This window comes from Scyliorhinus canicula, chromosome 10 (assembly GCF_902713615.1).
Source record: "Scyliorhinus canicula chromosome 10, sScyCan1.1, whole genome shotgun sequence".
Lineage (NCBI taxonomy): Eukaryota > Metazoa > Chordata > Chondrichthyes > Carcharhiniformes > Scyliorhinidae > Scyliorhinus > Scyliorhinus canicula.
Genome location: NC_052155.1, coordinates 184,771,689 through 184,787,297, shown reverse-complemented (window position 1 = coordinate 184,787,297; position 15,609 = coordinate 184,771,689).

The following is a 15,609-nucleotide window of genomic DNA, read 5'->3' as shown; positions in this document are numbered from 1 at the left end:
CACATTTTGCTGCCAACTCTTTGGGGATCTTGTTTATTAGCTCAATGCACAGGCAGCGATGAGCGTCAAGATGCACCCTCACCTAGTTTAAGTGGCGACACACCCAGTGGAAATCAATGCCAACAGTTGCTAAGGCTGGATTAATCTTTCTGAGCTCCACTTTCCATTGGGTCATTAAGGAGGGGTTATTTTGCTTTGCGAAATGTTCGGGGAAAGTCACTCAGGGTGGGCGGAGGAATTATGCCGACCACCTTTCTTGCAGTTCGAAATAAGTTTTTGTCAGTTCATCCCCCCCCCTCAACCCCCCACCCCCCACACTCCCTTCCACCCCCACCCCCATGAATATTTGCATCTGTTTTTTGAAAGATTTAGAGTACAAAATTCTTGGGCTGGATTCTCCGCCGTTGGGATTCTCCGCGGTGCCGGCAGAGCACCAACGCAGGGGGATTTCCCGACGGCGTGGGGCTGCCCACAATAGGAAGCCCCATTGGCCGGCTGGAGGGTCGGAGAATCCCACTGCCGGCTGGGGGCGAGATTCCCGCCCCCTTTTTTTTCCAATTGAGGGGCAATTTAACGTGGCCAATCCACCTACCCTGCACATCTTTGGGTCGTGGGGTAGAGACCCACGCAGGCACGGGGAGAATGTGCAAGCTCCACACGGACAGTTACCCGGAGCCGGGATCGAACCCAGGTCCTCAACGCCATGAGGCAGCAGTGCTAACCACTGCGCCACCGTGCCGCCTGAAAATTTATATTTGTTCCAGTCTTTTCTTCAGCACAGAGATCTTTCACCAAAATCATTTATTAAAAACTGGAGCTCCGGAAGAGTAATAAAAAATAAAAAGACCAACAGACTCGCATTTCTATAACACCTTTCACGGTGCCCCAACAACCCTCACAGCCAATGACGCACATTTGAAATCTACTCGGTGTTGCAATGTCAGCAAAGTGGCAGCCAATTTGTGCACAGCAACTTTCCCCAAACAGCTTTGAAATCATATCCAAACAGTCTGTTCTTTTGTAATATTTTGGGGTAAATGTTGACCAATCTGCGTGGGGGAGGGAGGAGATGCAGGGACCTCCCTGCTCTTCCTCGAAATAGTTCCACGAACAGCGCTGAGCAATGTCATAACAAGTGGGCAACCCGCTTATTGGCTAAGAGATAAATACTAACTGGGACAGTGAAGGAAACACGTCTTCGAAAAGCTACTATGGGATCACTTACATTCAAGTGAGAGGACAGTCTGTTCAACATCTCATCCGAAAGATGTACTTTTAGCAGTGCAGCGCTCCCTCTGCACTGCACTGGGAGTGTCAGTGACCATGTCTGTGGAGCGGTGATTAGAACCATGTGATCTATTGACTCCAAGTTGAGGTGGCTATTCGCTGATATTACTAACATTGCCCTCTTAGCGATGGCCTTCAGCTGTGCGGCTACAGCCCGTCACGGCCAGTGGGGGTTAAAGTGACCTTCACCGTATTACCACAGAAGGGACAGCGTCCTGGGTGTGTTCGGTGGCACAGACTGGCAGATACTGAAGTAGCCCCTGGTATGGGGACACAGTCTGGAGGGGACTTCCTTCAGACCCGTGAGCGTTGAGCCCCCTGCCTCCCCAGCCCAAGGGGCGACCCCCCCCCCCCCCCCCATCGGTGGCAGCCGACACCCTAACCGGGCCCTCGCCCTGCTCCCTGGGGTGCTCCCACACCCCCGATCACTGGGGAAGCACTCACCTCCTCCGATGCCCACAGCGGCCATTGTGCCAGCTTCATTTTTAGAAATAGGTGTTCTGGTCAGATGGGCGGCCCTTCCTGCTAATGGGATTGAGATTGGCCTTAATTGGTGAATATCGGTTACTGGCCTGAGGATCCTGAGGAGCGGGCTGGTTAGATCGGAAACCGATCGGCGCTTGGCACGTTTCCTGATTTCAGACCCTCTCTGCAGCCTAACCAGCCAGCGGTTAGATCGCGTCAATTGTGGCAACGTAATGGAGGAAAAATATTAATATTGTTAATAATGTCGACTTGGACCTTTTGTCTATTTGCAGCTTACTTTAGACTTTACCTGTAAATAGAAGACTTTCTGCGCGATTTAAAAGCCCTTGCTCGGGACTGCAATTTTCAGGCTGTAACAGCCGCCCAGCATATGGAACTCGCTGTCCGTGATGTATACGTTGCAGGGCTCCGGTCTAACTATGTGGGCCAGCGATTGCTTGAAAAAGGGGCCCAGAACTTGGAGGACACTGTAGAGTTAGCTACAACTAAGGAGGTCGCATTCCGCAGTTTGAACTCATTCCCCGCGGACCAAGCAACCCCATCGTGGGCCCCCGACCAGCGAGTGCCCCAGGCCTGCGCCGCACGGCCACCCACCCACTATGCAGCACCAGCGTGCCATTTTTGTGGCCAGCCCCAGCACCCACGGCAGCGCTGCCCGGCCGGCAACGCGACCTGCAGCAGCTGCGGTCGCAAAGGACACTATGCCCGAGTATGCCTCGCAAAATCAAAGTCAAAAACTCCAAACCCCCCCGCAGTCCAGAGCACTCGCCTCCCAAACTCACAGGCCCCGAAATGCTGCAGCGTGTCTGCCGACTCCGCCCCCACCCGACATGTGCGACTCATGGGGGCCGCCATCTTGGCAATCCTCCTCCACGCAGCCGGCCACGTGCGACTCATGGGGGCCGCCATCTTGGATGCCATCTTCTTCAGCACCTGCCACGTGCGATCAACGGGGGCCGCCATCTTGGCCATCAACCGAACTGAACCTCGACGACTACGCCCTCAGAGGACAGTCATCGCGGGGCCACTCCAGCACAGCTGATCGAGCCGCCGACTACCCGCAACTCAGCGCAGTCACGTTGGACCAGTCGCGTCCGAAGCACCTCCAGAGCTCGACGATGTCCGTTCAAATCAATGGGTACAGGACACCGTGCCTCTTCGACTCCGGGAGCACCGAGACCTTCGTACATCCTGACCTGGTAAGACACTGTTCGCTCCCTATCTTCCCTGCACGGCAAACTATCTCCCTCACCTCAGGCTCACACTCAGTCCACATACAAGAGAGCACCATCGCGACCCTAACGATTCAGGGCGCCAGCTACTCTAATTTCCAGCTGTACGTACTCCCCGACCTCTGCGCCCCACTCTTACTTGGACTTGACTTCCAATGTAACCTCAAAAGCCTCACACTCAGCTTTGGCGGACCCCTACCTCCACTCACTATCTGCAGTCTAGCGACACTAAAATTCGACCCCCTTCCACTCTTCGCTAATCTCACTTCGAACTGCAAACCCGTAGCCACCTGCAGCAGGCGGTATAGCCTGCAGGACAGGGTGTTTATTAGATCCGAGGTCCAACGGCTCGTATGAGGGAGTCATAGAGGCCAGTAACAGCCCCTGGAGAGCTCAGGTGGTGGTCGTCAAGACCGGGGAAAAGTTCCGAATGGTGGTTGATTATAGCCAAACCATTAACCGGTTCACGCACCTCGATGCGTACCCTCTCCCCAGAATTGCAGACATGGTTAATCAGATCGCCCAGTATCGCATATTCTCCACGGTGGATCTGAAGTCTGCTTACCACCAGCTCCCAATCCGCCTGGAGGATTGCCATTACACGGCATTCAAGGCCGATGGCCGCCTCTTCCACTTCCTCCGGGTCCCCTTTGGCATCACGAATGGGGTCTCGGTGTTCCAACGAACAATGGACCGAATGGTGGACCAGTACGGGCTGCGGGCCACGTTTCCATACTTGGACAATGTCACCATCTGCGGCCATGATCAGCAGGACCACGACGCAAACCTCCACCGATTTCTCCAAACCGCCCAGAAACTCAATCTCACCTATAATACGGAGAAATGCGTTTTCCGCACTACCAGACTAGCCAACCTCAACTATATCGTGGAAAACGGAGTCCTGGGCCCCGACCCGGACCGTATGCGCCCCCTCTTACAACTCCCTCTCCCTCATTGTCCCAGGGCCCTCAAGAGGTGCCTGGGATTTTTCTCTTATTATGCCCAGTGGGACCCTCAGTATGCGGACAAAGTCCGCCCACTATTTAAGACCACACTCTTCCCACTGTCAGCTGAGGCCCGCCAGGCCTTCAACTGCATCAAGGAGGACATCGCCAAAGCCGCCATGCAGGCGGTGGATGAATCCGTCCCCTTTCAAGTGGAGAGCGACGCCTCAGAGGTCACTCTCGCCGCCACTCTGAATCAGGCAGGGAGACCAGTCGCCTTCTTCTCCCGAACCCTCTCCGCTTCGGAACTTCGACACTCCTCGGTCGAAAAAGAAGCTCAAGCCATTGTGGAAGCTGTACGGCACTGGAGGCACTACCTCGCAGGTAGGAGGTTTACCCTCATCACCAACCAAAGATCGGTTGCCTTCATGTTTGACAACTCGCAAAGGGGCAAAATTAAGAATGATAACATCTTGCGGTGCAGGATCGAACTCTCCACCTATAATTACAATATCATATATCGACCGGGGAAGCTCAACGAGCCCCCAGATGCCCTGTCCCGCGGCACGTGCGCCAGCGCGCAAGACGACCGCCTGAAAGCTATCCACAACGACTTCTGCCACCCGGGGGTCACCCGGCTTGCCCACTACTTCATAGCCCGAAATCTGCCTTTCTCCAACGAGGAGGTAAAAGCCATCACCAGGGATTGCCCGATCTAGCGCGGAGTGCAAACCGCACTTCTATAGACCAGACAAGGCCCACCTGGTAAAGGGATCCCGGCCCTTTGAATGCCTGAGCATCGATTTCAAAGGGCCAATCTCCTCGACCAATCGAAATGTGTACTTTCTGAACGTCATCGATGAGTTCTCCCGTTTCCCGTTTGCCATCCCATGCCCCGATATGACCTCCCACACAGTCATCAGAGCTCTGCACAGTATCTTCACCCTGTTCGGTTTCCCCAGCTACGTACACAGCGACCGGGGTTCGTTCTTTATGAGCGACGAGCTGCCTCAGTACCTGCTCGACAAGGGCATCGCCTCGAGCAGGACTACCAGCTACAACCCCAGGGGGAACGGGCAGGTGGAGAGGGAGAAGGCGACGGTCTGGAAGACCGTCCTACTGACCCTCCGGTCCAGGAATCTCCCGACCTCCCATTGGCAGGAGGTCCTCCCCGACGCGCTCCATGCTATTAGGTCCCTCCTATGCACCGCCACCAACCAGACCCCTCACGAACGATTATTTGTTTTCCCTAGGGGCACTACCACGGGGGCTTCACTCCCATCCTGGTTGAGGACACCGGGCCCGGTTCTCCTCCGGAAACACGTCCGGACACACAAAACAGACCCGCTAGTGGAGAGAGCGCTACTGCTTCATTCAAACCCCCAATACGCCTTCATTGAATACCCCGACGGCCGTCAGGACACCGTTTCCCTCCGGGACCTGGCACCTGCAGGATCCACCACCACCACCGCCGAGGTACCCCTCACACTACACCCCACCCAAACCCCCATGTCCTGCGCCTCCGAGCCTGTAGGTTCCCTGCCCACACTCGTCGCCCCCGCGCCTATAGGTTCCCTGCCCATGCTCGGCACCCCCGCGCCTATAGGTTTCCTGCCCCCCCCCCCCCCGTCGCCCGTTGCACCGGTCAGGAATGAAGCTCGGACCGAAACACCCCCGGAGTCCGCCCTCGTACCCACACCAATCGTCACCACCCAGCCACCCGAAGAGGCTGCAACCCCGGTGCTCCGCCGATTCCAAAGGACGACTCGGCCACCGGACCGACTCAACTTGTAGACCCGTCACCCCCGCCGGAATTGATTTTTTTACAGGGGGTGAATGTGGTGAATTATACTGTATGGTAATGTATTGCATTGCATTGTATTATGTCCTTGTGGGCTCTGTATGTGAGCCGTTGCGCGGCTCTGCCCATAGGGGGAGATGAGGAGCTTGTACAGGGTTCCACCCTTGGCTCCGCCCATGGCTCCGCCCATGGCCCCTCCCACTACCGGACGTATAAAGTGCTGCAGCCGTGAGCCTGCCCTCAGTTCCTCTGGTCGCAGGCTGGCACAGTTGTAAGACTATTAAAACCAAAGTTTACTTCCAATCGTGTCTCTAGTGAATTAATGGTCACATCATATCCCTGACTCAGACAGTATGGGAAAGTTTGGGCAGCCGTTCGCTTTTAGAGGCCATAAGTAGAAAACGATCACAAGTATATCGGGTGGCACGGTGGCAGAGTTAGCACTGCTGCCTCCCAGAGATCCAGGTTCAATTCCAGCCCCTACCCAGAGAGGGAACGTGGTACTCAGTACCACTGGGACTAGATGAATAATACATCTGTGTATGTAAAGGGATAAAGCATATGAGGGCGGAAGGAGATGAAGTATAGGGTGAGGTGAAATAGGGTGGATGGAGACTCGCGTGGAGCATGAGCGAGCACAAGCGTGGAGTTGTTGGGCTGATTGGGCTGTTTCTGTGCTGTTAATTCTATGCTCCAGCCCCGACCTAGCGGAACAGGAAAATTTGGAGAGCCACTAAAAGCGAACGGCTGCCCAAACTTTCCCGAACTGTCTGAGTCAGGGTTGGAAAGTCCCCGACCTATGTTTCTGCTACTCCAGTTCACAATGCAACGCACAGATTTATCTGGGTGGAGTTTCAGCGTTTGGTACGATGTGGAGGAGTAGGAGAAAGGGAGAGTGGAGCTTTATGGGGTTGGGAGTGTGTTACAGGGAGTCTAACAAAACTTGCGGTAAAGTAGCTGGAAGAATTGTTACAAGTAACTAGTGGAATTTTTTGCTCTTTGGCTTCCAATAAAAATATGACATGTTTGGAAAATTTCCAACCAATGCTTGTTGGAAAGTAATAAGAGGGGTCTGAAAGTTAAATCAGCTGTTGTTCATTTTCATCTCGCTGTTAATGTCGATGTCTTCCTCATTAACTTTTTTTAATAACATCACCTCCAGAGCAAGATCAATTTGATTGCAGGTTTGAAAAATTGTGCTGATGATATTGAAGCGGAACTGTATTTGTGTGGTCCCGGTGCCAGGAAACTATTCGCCTTGGCTGAAGTCTCGCATAGCAGAGGAGGCATCATGGAAAATAACATCAGTCACTCTGTACCTGCACTGCAGTTGACCCACATACAGAGCAATTGGCAGCATTGAAACATTATGGCCCTGCTCCATATCACAGTGTGATAGTCAACAACAACTCTTGGTTTGCAGCTAGCAACAGTATTTTTGACCGTCTGGCTATGTTTTGCCTTGAAAGCGTGTATAGGGCCTTCCAACACACTCTCTCCAGCAGAGGGAGATTCAGTGAGGCGCAGTTAATGATCTCACCCCATGCAATGTAAGTTATGTTTGCTGAATTAAAAGCAATTGATGTGTTGGGTATGCTGGGTCTGCGAGGGCTGCGTTTACCAGAGCAGTGAGAGAGACAGGCTACCAACACTTGTAGAAGTACAACTCTATTTTATTTAGCTAAGAGCTGTTAAACATACTTGCACTGTGGGTCAACACTATGTTAGGCTGACTGAAGACCTATGGCTAACCTGACCAGACTATACTGCTTAGCACATGGTAGATATTCGTGCTACTGATTACGAGCTCTGGCTGTCTCAGAGGCTGCATCCCGAATGAGCGGGAAAACTAGTGCCCTCTGGCTTTAGAGTGACCGTGCCCTATCTGGTGATTGGCTGCTGTGTTCTGTGTGTTGATTGGTCTTGCAGTGTGTCAGTCAGTGTGTGTCTCTGCACCATTATATACTGATGTGTATATTATGACAGCAATGGCTCTCTGTACCTGATCTGTGTCTCCTTTAAATACCCATTGTGATAACGGCGCTCACCATGAGGCAGCTTAGTGCCCAGTAATCAAATCCTCTTCCCTATATTATTCAGAAGTTATCCAGCTTGTTGCTTTAACTCTAGTCCCTAATGGTCACATGGTCACCACAATTTCTGATCTGAATGTGAAGTTTTAAAAAAATATATGTTTATTCAAGGCTTTTTTTTCCCTTGCCCCCCCCCCCCCCCCATTCCCCCTCCCAACTGCACCTCTTAAAATCCACCTTCATTCCCTCAGCCAATCGTACATTGTTTAATTTGTGTAGCCAAGCGCCCAGCTCTGCGCCACTTGGATTCCGAGATACCAAAATCTCTCTCCCACCACCCTGAACGTTAACTCCCCCAACCTCCTCTCTTGCCCTCTGGCATTGGTCGGGAACACCCCGCTCTTCCCCATGCTCAACTTGTACCCCTTCATCATCCAAATTCTCTCAAAATCTCCATTATCCTTTCAATGCCGTACACCGGGTCTGAGATACATAATCACAAATCATCTGCATATAGCAACGCTCTATGCTCGGTACCGCCCCCCCCCCCCCCCCATCCCCGCTCAATCTCTTTCCAATCTCTCGAGCCCTAAGCGTTACTGCCAACGCTTCTATCACCAAGGCAAAAAGCAAAGGGGAGAACGGGCAGCCCTGTCTCATCCCACGATGTAACCCAAAGCAACCCAAACTCATCCAGTTCATCCCAACACTCGCCATCGGCGCCCTGTACAACAGCCAAACCATATCCACAAACCCCTGCCCAAACCCCAACCGCCCCAGCACCTCCAGCAAATATGCCCACTCCACCCGATCAAAGGCCTTCTCCGCGGCTGTCGTCACCAGTACTTCTGTCTCCTGCCCCTCAGAGGGCATCATAATTATGTTGAGTGGCCTGCGCACATTCGCTAACAGCTGCCTTCCCTTCTCAACTCCCGTCTGGTCCTCCCCAATCATCCCTGCACACAGTCCTCAATTTGTGATGTTAGCACCTTCGCCAACAACTTTGCATCAACTTTCCGCAGCGATATCAACTGCTCTGGGTCCTTATCTTTCTTTAAGATCAGGGAGATGGACGCCTGCGACAATATGAGGAGGAACTCCCCCCCCTATCCCTCACCTCATTGCATGTCCTCACGAACAACTCTGCACCAAACCTCTTATGAAACTCCACTGGGAACCTGTCTGGCCCTGGGGCATTTCCCGCCTCCATCGCACCAATGTTGTCCATCACCTCCCTCAATCCAATCTGGGCCCCCAGCCCCTGCATCCTCTCGCCCTCCACCTGAGGGAACTCCAACCCATCCAGGAACCACCGCACCCCTTCCTCCCTGGCCGGGGGCTCTGACTCATACAGCCTCCTAAAGAAGGCCTCAAATACCCCATTCACCTCCTCTGGATCCGTCACCACCTCACCCCTCTCATCTCTCACCCTTCCAATCTCCCTCGCCGCTGCCTGCTTCCTCAGCTGAAGGGCCAGCATCCTACTCATCTATTCCCCGTGCCCATACACTGGCCCTCTGGCCCTCCGCAACTGCCCCACCCCCCTTCCCCATGGACACTAACCCAAACTCCATCGGGAGCCTCTGCCTCTCCTTTAACAGCCCCTCCTCCAGTGCCACCGAGTACCTCAGATCTCCCCTCAGAATCTCCTCTACCAGCCTCACCCTCTCCTCACATTCCACCCTCTCCATGTGCGCCCGGATCAAAATATATTACCCCCCTAATTATCACCTTAAGTGTCTTCCACAGTGTGGCAGCTGTGACCTCCCCTGTATCGTTCACCTCCACATAGCCCTGATTGACAGCCCTCACCCGCTCACACGCCCCCTCACCCGCCAACAGATGGTGAGATGTTTTTACTGGGTGAAGCTACCGAATATGTTGGCAGCTGCCCATGCAATCCAAGGGATTGTTGCTGTCCTTTAAGTCAAGGCCAATCTCCCTCCCTTTCCCGGTGTTTAGGGTTTGATGACCTGTCTTGTTTTGATATGTCTGGATGCAGAGCATCCCCCAGGCCCAGCTCCCAAGGCCTTCATCCTGGAAACAAGAGCAGAAATCCAACTGTTGGGACAGAGTCTCCTGACTTCTTGCAAAAAAAAAACAGTGGCCAGAAGTTCCCCAGTTCCCCACTGCTGAAGATTCAGGGTGGGTGGGGAGAGGTTGTAAAAATAAGGCACTTACTCGTTTGCCTTGCCTCGTCCTCCTCAAATCTGAGTTAACAACAACAACTTTCATTTATGTAGCACCTTTGCTGTAGAAATGTCCCAGAGGCGTTTCTCCCAGGAGCATTACTAACTAAATATCTGAGAGCCAGGCATGTGAGGAAAGACAGGAGGCCAAAAACGTTTTTTTGTTTATTCGTTCATGGGATGTGGGCATCGCTGGGCTGGGCCAGCATTTGTCACCCATCCCTAATTGCCCTTGAACTGAGTGGCTTGCTAGGCCATTTCAGAGGGCATGTAAGAGTCAACTACATTGCTGTGGGCCTGGACTCACATGTAGGCCAGACCGGGTAAGGACGGCAGATTTCCTTCCCTCAAGGACATGAGTGAACCAGATGGGTTTTCACGACAATCGACAATGGTTTCATGGTCACCGCCAGACTTTTGATTCTGGATTTTTGTTGAATTCAAATTTCAGGTCTCTGGATTACTAGCCCGATGATAATATCACTACGCCATTGCCTCGCCCATAAATTAGTCAAAGAGGGCAGTTGAAAGGAGCATCATAAACAACAGGAGAGGTGGAGAGGTCTAGGGAGGTAATTCCAGAGCTTGGAGCCAAGGCGGCTGAAGGTTGAACATCGACATTTTGGCATTTGCAAGAGGCCGGACTTGGAGGGGTCGAAGGGTTGCAGGACTGGACGGGGTAACAGACAGAGGAAGCTAATGGTCTTCTGGGCTCTCCTCTCTGTGCTTGTCATGGAAACGGTGGAGGTAAACCTGCTTTCCTTGGTGCCTTGTTTCAATTCTTCCCTCCTCTTCAAACAATGCCTTGAACAGATGACTGCATTAACACTAGAGCTTTGTGCGAGCTTATGGTTTAACAGGAAAAGGCACTGTACTGGTGGCTACATACAAGCTTGCCCTTGAAGGAATAAAGTCCCTGTTGGTATTGAATGTGCAACGTGAAAAGAGCTGAAGTTTGGAAAGACCTGTTATTGAGCTGTTTTGTTCTGGAAAGCCGTTTGATATTTACATCCTTTCTGCCATTCTCCCATAGCTATGTCTGCTACAGCAGACTCACATTGTTAAGAAAGAACTTGACATGTCTACAGCCATATCAAACACTTGGGGAGGTAACATGTTACTGGACTAACAATCCCGAATACTGGGAGACATCAGTTCATAATCCCAACAGCGGAGGGAGTTGAAATTCAGTTAACAAATCTGGAATTAATATGCTATCCTCATTAATAATGACCATAAAACTGCTGAATTGTTGCCAAGATAATGCCCCTTTAAGGAAGGAAATCCACTACGCCGTTTAAAAATAAGGGGTGGCCCATTTAAGATAGAGATGAGGAAAAACTTTTTCTCCCGACCTCAAAAGGCAATGGAAGCAGAGGCTTTGAATATTTTTAAAGGCAGAGCCAGATAGATTTTCGATAATTGGCTAATCGGGGGTCGGTGGGAATGTGAAGTCGAGGTTACAATCAGGCCAGCCATGATCTTATTGAATGGTGGGGTAGGATCGAGGGGCCGAGTGGCCTACTCCCGCTCCTGGTTTGTTTGTTCATCCTTGTTCGATCTGGTCTGTGTGTCACTCCAGTGGGTGACTCTTAACTGCCTTCTGAAATGGTCCAGCAAGCCACTCAATTGTTAACAGCTCACCGTCTCTTGCTCCTGGGCATTTAGGGATGGGCAATAAATGCTGGATTTACCGAGGGCAGCATGGTGGCCTAGTGGTTAGCACAACCGCCTCACGGCGCTGAGGTCCCAGGTTCGATCCCGGCTCTGGGTCACTGTCCGTGTGGAGTTTGCACGTTCTCCCCGTGTCTGCGTGGGTTTCGCCCCCACAACCCAAAAATGTGCAGAGTAGGTGGATTGGCCACGCTAAATTGCCCCTTAATTGGAAAAAAATAATTGGCTAATCTAAATTAAAAAAAAAAAAAATGCTGGATTTACCAGTGGCATCCACGTCCCAAGAATAAATAAAAAGCACCTTGAACAATCTCAGGGCATTCGGGCAGAGATTGAATACTTATGCTAACAGTAAATGCTGGGCCGTTATGTCGACAGATGAGTTGTCATTAAGCGTGTTAGTATGTGAACAATGGTGAACAGGAAAAGACTCTCTGATCCACATACTCTGGATCTCACAATCTAGACACTCCCCACTTCACCCAAAAGCCATGCGATCTCCAGGGAGAGTCAAGAAAAAGCAGATTTAAAAAAAATACTCATTTGTATTTTGGGGGGACGACAAAAATCTGTGAAATTCCTCTTCAAACTCCTTAGGCGATCAAGTATAGATGTCCTAACACCACCCCAGCCTTGGTCATTCTATAATGTGTCTGCTTCTTGTACAAGGTGATTGCCCCTCCAACAAGAAACAGCTCCAGCTCTCACTGGAGGGGATTCAGCGAGTTGGTGTCCGTTGTATGAGTTGGCAGCTTTTTCGAGAAGGCCTGGAATTTTTACTCAATAACTATAAGGATCTCTTGTTACTGTCATCTCTGAATTCCTTCAAAGTTATTTTTAGTTTAGTACTTGTTTGTGTGCGGGCTACAGACGGGGCTACACTTGACCTGATTGAATGGCAGAACAGACTCAAGGGGCTGAATGGTCAGGTCCTGTTCCGACATCATATTCCATACCATTGGGGCTGGTTTAGCACACTGGGCTAAATCGCTGGCTTCCAAGGCAGGCCAGCAGCACGGTTCGATTCCCGTACCAGCCTCCCTGAACAGGCGCCGGAATGTGGCGACTAGGGGCTTTTCACAGTAACTTCATTTGAAGCCTACTCGTGACAATAAGCGATTCTCATTTTCATTTCATTTCATTTCACATATTATTCATAGTATCCAGAAAACAAGTGATTTTCCAATGAAGATTCATTCTCAAAATAGCTGACTAGTGAAATATATAAAATAGTCACCGAGTGAAAGTCTATAAATGTCTAATTCCTCTCCCCCCCCCCCGCTGCGCCTTTGTCCTTCCTGGAGAAAACAAACGAGCAAATGGGAAATTATAACCGAGTGGGGATCCTTGTGACTTGCTGTTTTGCCTCATCTGATCCGTGTGTTATTTCTCCGAAGCAGGCTCGCATAAATATTTAGACGTCTGATCCTCGCATGGATTGCTCCCTGGATTAAACAAGCCCAACTCGTGTTTATAATCACTAGATTTCATGATCCAGATAAGACTCGAGGAGTGTGCTTCAAGCTGAGACAGTTAAGGAGATGGAATCAAATGAGCGGTGTTCGGACGAGCTGCGGTGAGATTGAGAGCTTGCTGGCCAGCTCAAAGCACACTGACGAGGGGAGATTTTCACGGTTTGATGTGTGAAATGCAAGAAAATAAGGTGCATAATAAACCGGTGACCGACAAAGACACCAAACAGAGTCTCTGGGGGAGATTCTCCGGCCCCCCCCCCCAGCCACGTGTTTCACCGCCGGACGCCGCTCGCTGGCGGCGGGATTCCCGCCACGTGTCAGTGGGATTTCCCATTGTAATCACCCCACACCACCACAAAACCCTCTGGCGGGAATGCACTCCCAGCGGGAAAAGTGAATCACAAAGACGGAGAATTCCGGCCTCTGACTTAGTTGGAACAAGCTTATTTTTGACATGATAAACAGAAGATAGTTTATTAGTCCACGGTTTCCATTTTGTTTATACTGATTGTGTCCAGATGAAAATGATATTTTACAGGTAAAATATATTATATTGAATCGCTACAATGGATAATTTTGATGGAAAATTATGAACCAAACAAAGTTTTAAAATTCCCCTCGCTATTCCAAGAGTTTTAGCCCCGGGTGTTTGTTACATATTAAGGCGACAGAATGGAACACCTTTTCCCATTTTGGACAAGCACCGTGAGACTCAGGCACTGCTGGGCCAGGGATAGAACGGACCTGACCCAGAACTATAACCTCACTTTTCTCTGTTCCCACAATCAACGTTAACTTCTGCCTCAGAAGAACATCTCCCACTGTGCCAGTGTGGCACTTACATTTCCCACACCAACCACCCTTGCCTCTTTCCAGAGGGAAGTGACTAAGTTGTGTGAGAAAATTGCGAGCCAGTTAATGCAGGAGCCTGGTGAGCACATATTCGTTGTGCGTGCCTGGAGTGTACCTTGCATTGGGTCCTGAAGGATAGACCTGCATTTCTATAGCACCTTTCAAGACCACAGCACGTATCAAGGTGCATCGCAGCCAATTAATTTTTGAAGTGCAGTCACTGTTGTAATGGACGACATGCAGCAGCTAATTTCTGCATCGCAAGATCCCACGAATGGCAAAATGATAATGGCCACATGCTCTGTTTTGGCGATGTTGATTGAGGGATGAATATTGACCAGGACACCAGCGAGACCTCCCTTGCTCTTCTTCAAAGTAGCACCATGGGATCTTCTGCATGTATGGGAGACAACATACAGACCCTTGGTTTAACATGCTCAATACCGCACTGGAATGTCAACCTAGATTTTGGAGCTTAATCCTGGAGTGCGACTTGAACACATAGCCTTCTGATACAGAAATGAGAGTGCTACCAACTGGGCAACAGCTGACACAAGTTCGAGTTCCTCTGATCAGTCTTGGGAGGGTTTTGAACCCATCCTCCAGGTGGACTGAGTTTTCAGAAATAGTGATTCCAAAATTTCCAGCAAATTAACCTCTGTACTGTATTGGAATTTGTGCTTTTTTCCTGACGTATTATACCTCTTCCTCTGGGAAACACGGACATCATTGGGTTTGAAATATTGAAAATGTTAAAACTGACGCTGTTAAGATGGAAAACAGAGGGCAGCACGGTGGCGCAGTGGTTAGCACTGCAGCCTCTCGCCGCCGAGGACTCAGGTTCGACCCTGGTTCGATCTGGGTCACTGTCCGTGTGGAGTTTGCACATTCTCCCCGTGTTTGTGTGGGTTTCGCCCCCACAACATAAAGATGTGCAGGGGAGGTGGATTGGCCACCGTGATCTGCAGACTGCCATATTGTGCTAAGTTGCACCTTAATTTGAAAAGATGAATTGTTTACTCTAAATTTATTTTTAAAAAGATGGAAAGCATTTGGATCGATGCACATTGCTTCTATCAGGAGGATCTTGTGTTGAGGTGGGTGGTGCTGAGTTCAAGACTCACCCAGCACCCAATGAGCAAGGAAGGTGTGCTCATAATGGAGCCTCACAGGTTGAGTATCAACCTGAAACTCTTTTCAACGCAGGCCAGTGGCAGACGGTAAAAACAAGATAGATTCCTGGTCAGCCATATGATGGAAAGAAAGCTGGAACCTCTACCATCTCTATCCGTAGCTCCGCAACACAATGTGCATGTTGCCACGGTAACCTGGACTCCGTGAGTGATCCGCAGACCACCATACTGGTGCTAATCGTAGAATGATACTGTACGAACGCAAGCTGTTCGGCCCACTCTGCTTGTACTAGCTCTTTGCTAGAGCTATTCCCGTACCAGCCTCCCCGAACAGGCGCCGGAATGTGGCGACTAGGGGCTTTGCACAGTAACTTCATTTGAAGGGCCTCACGGTAGCATGGTGGTTAGCATCAATGCTTCACAGCTCCAGGGTCCCAGGTTCGATTCCCGGCTGGGTCACTGTCTGTGTGGAGTCTGCACGTCCTCCCCGTGTGTGCGTGGGT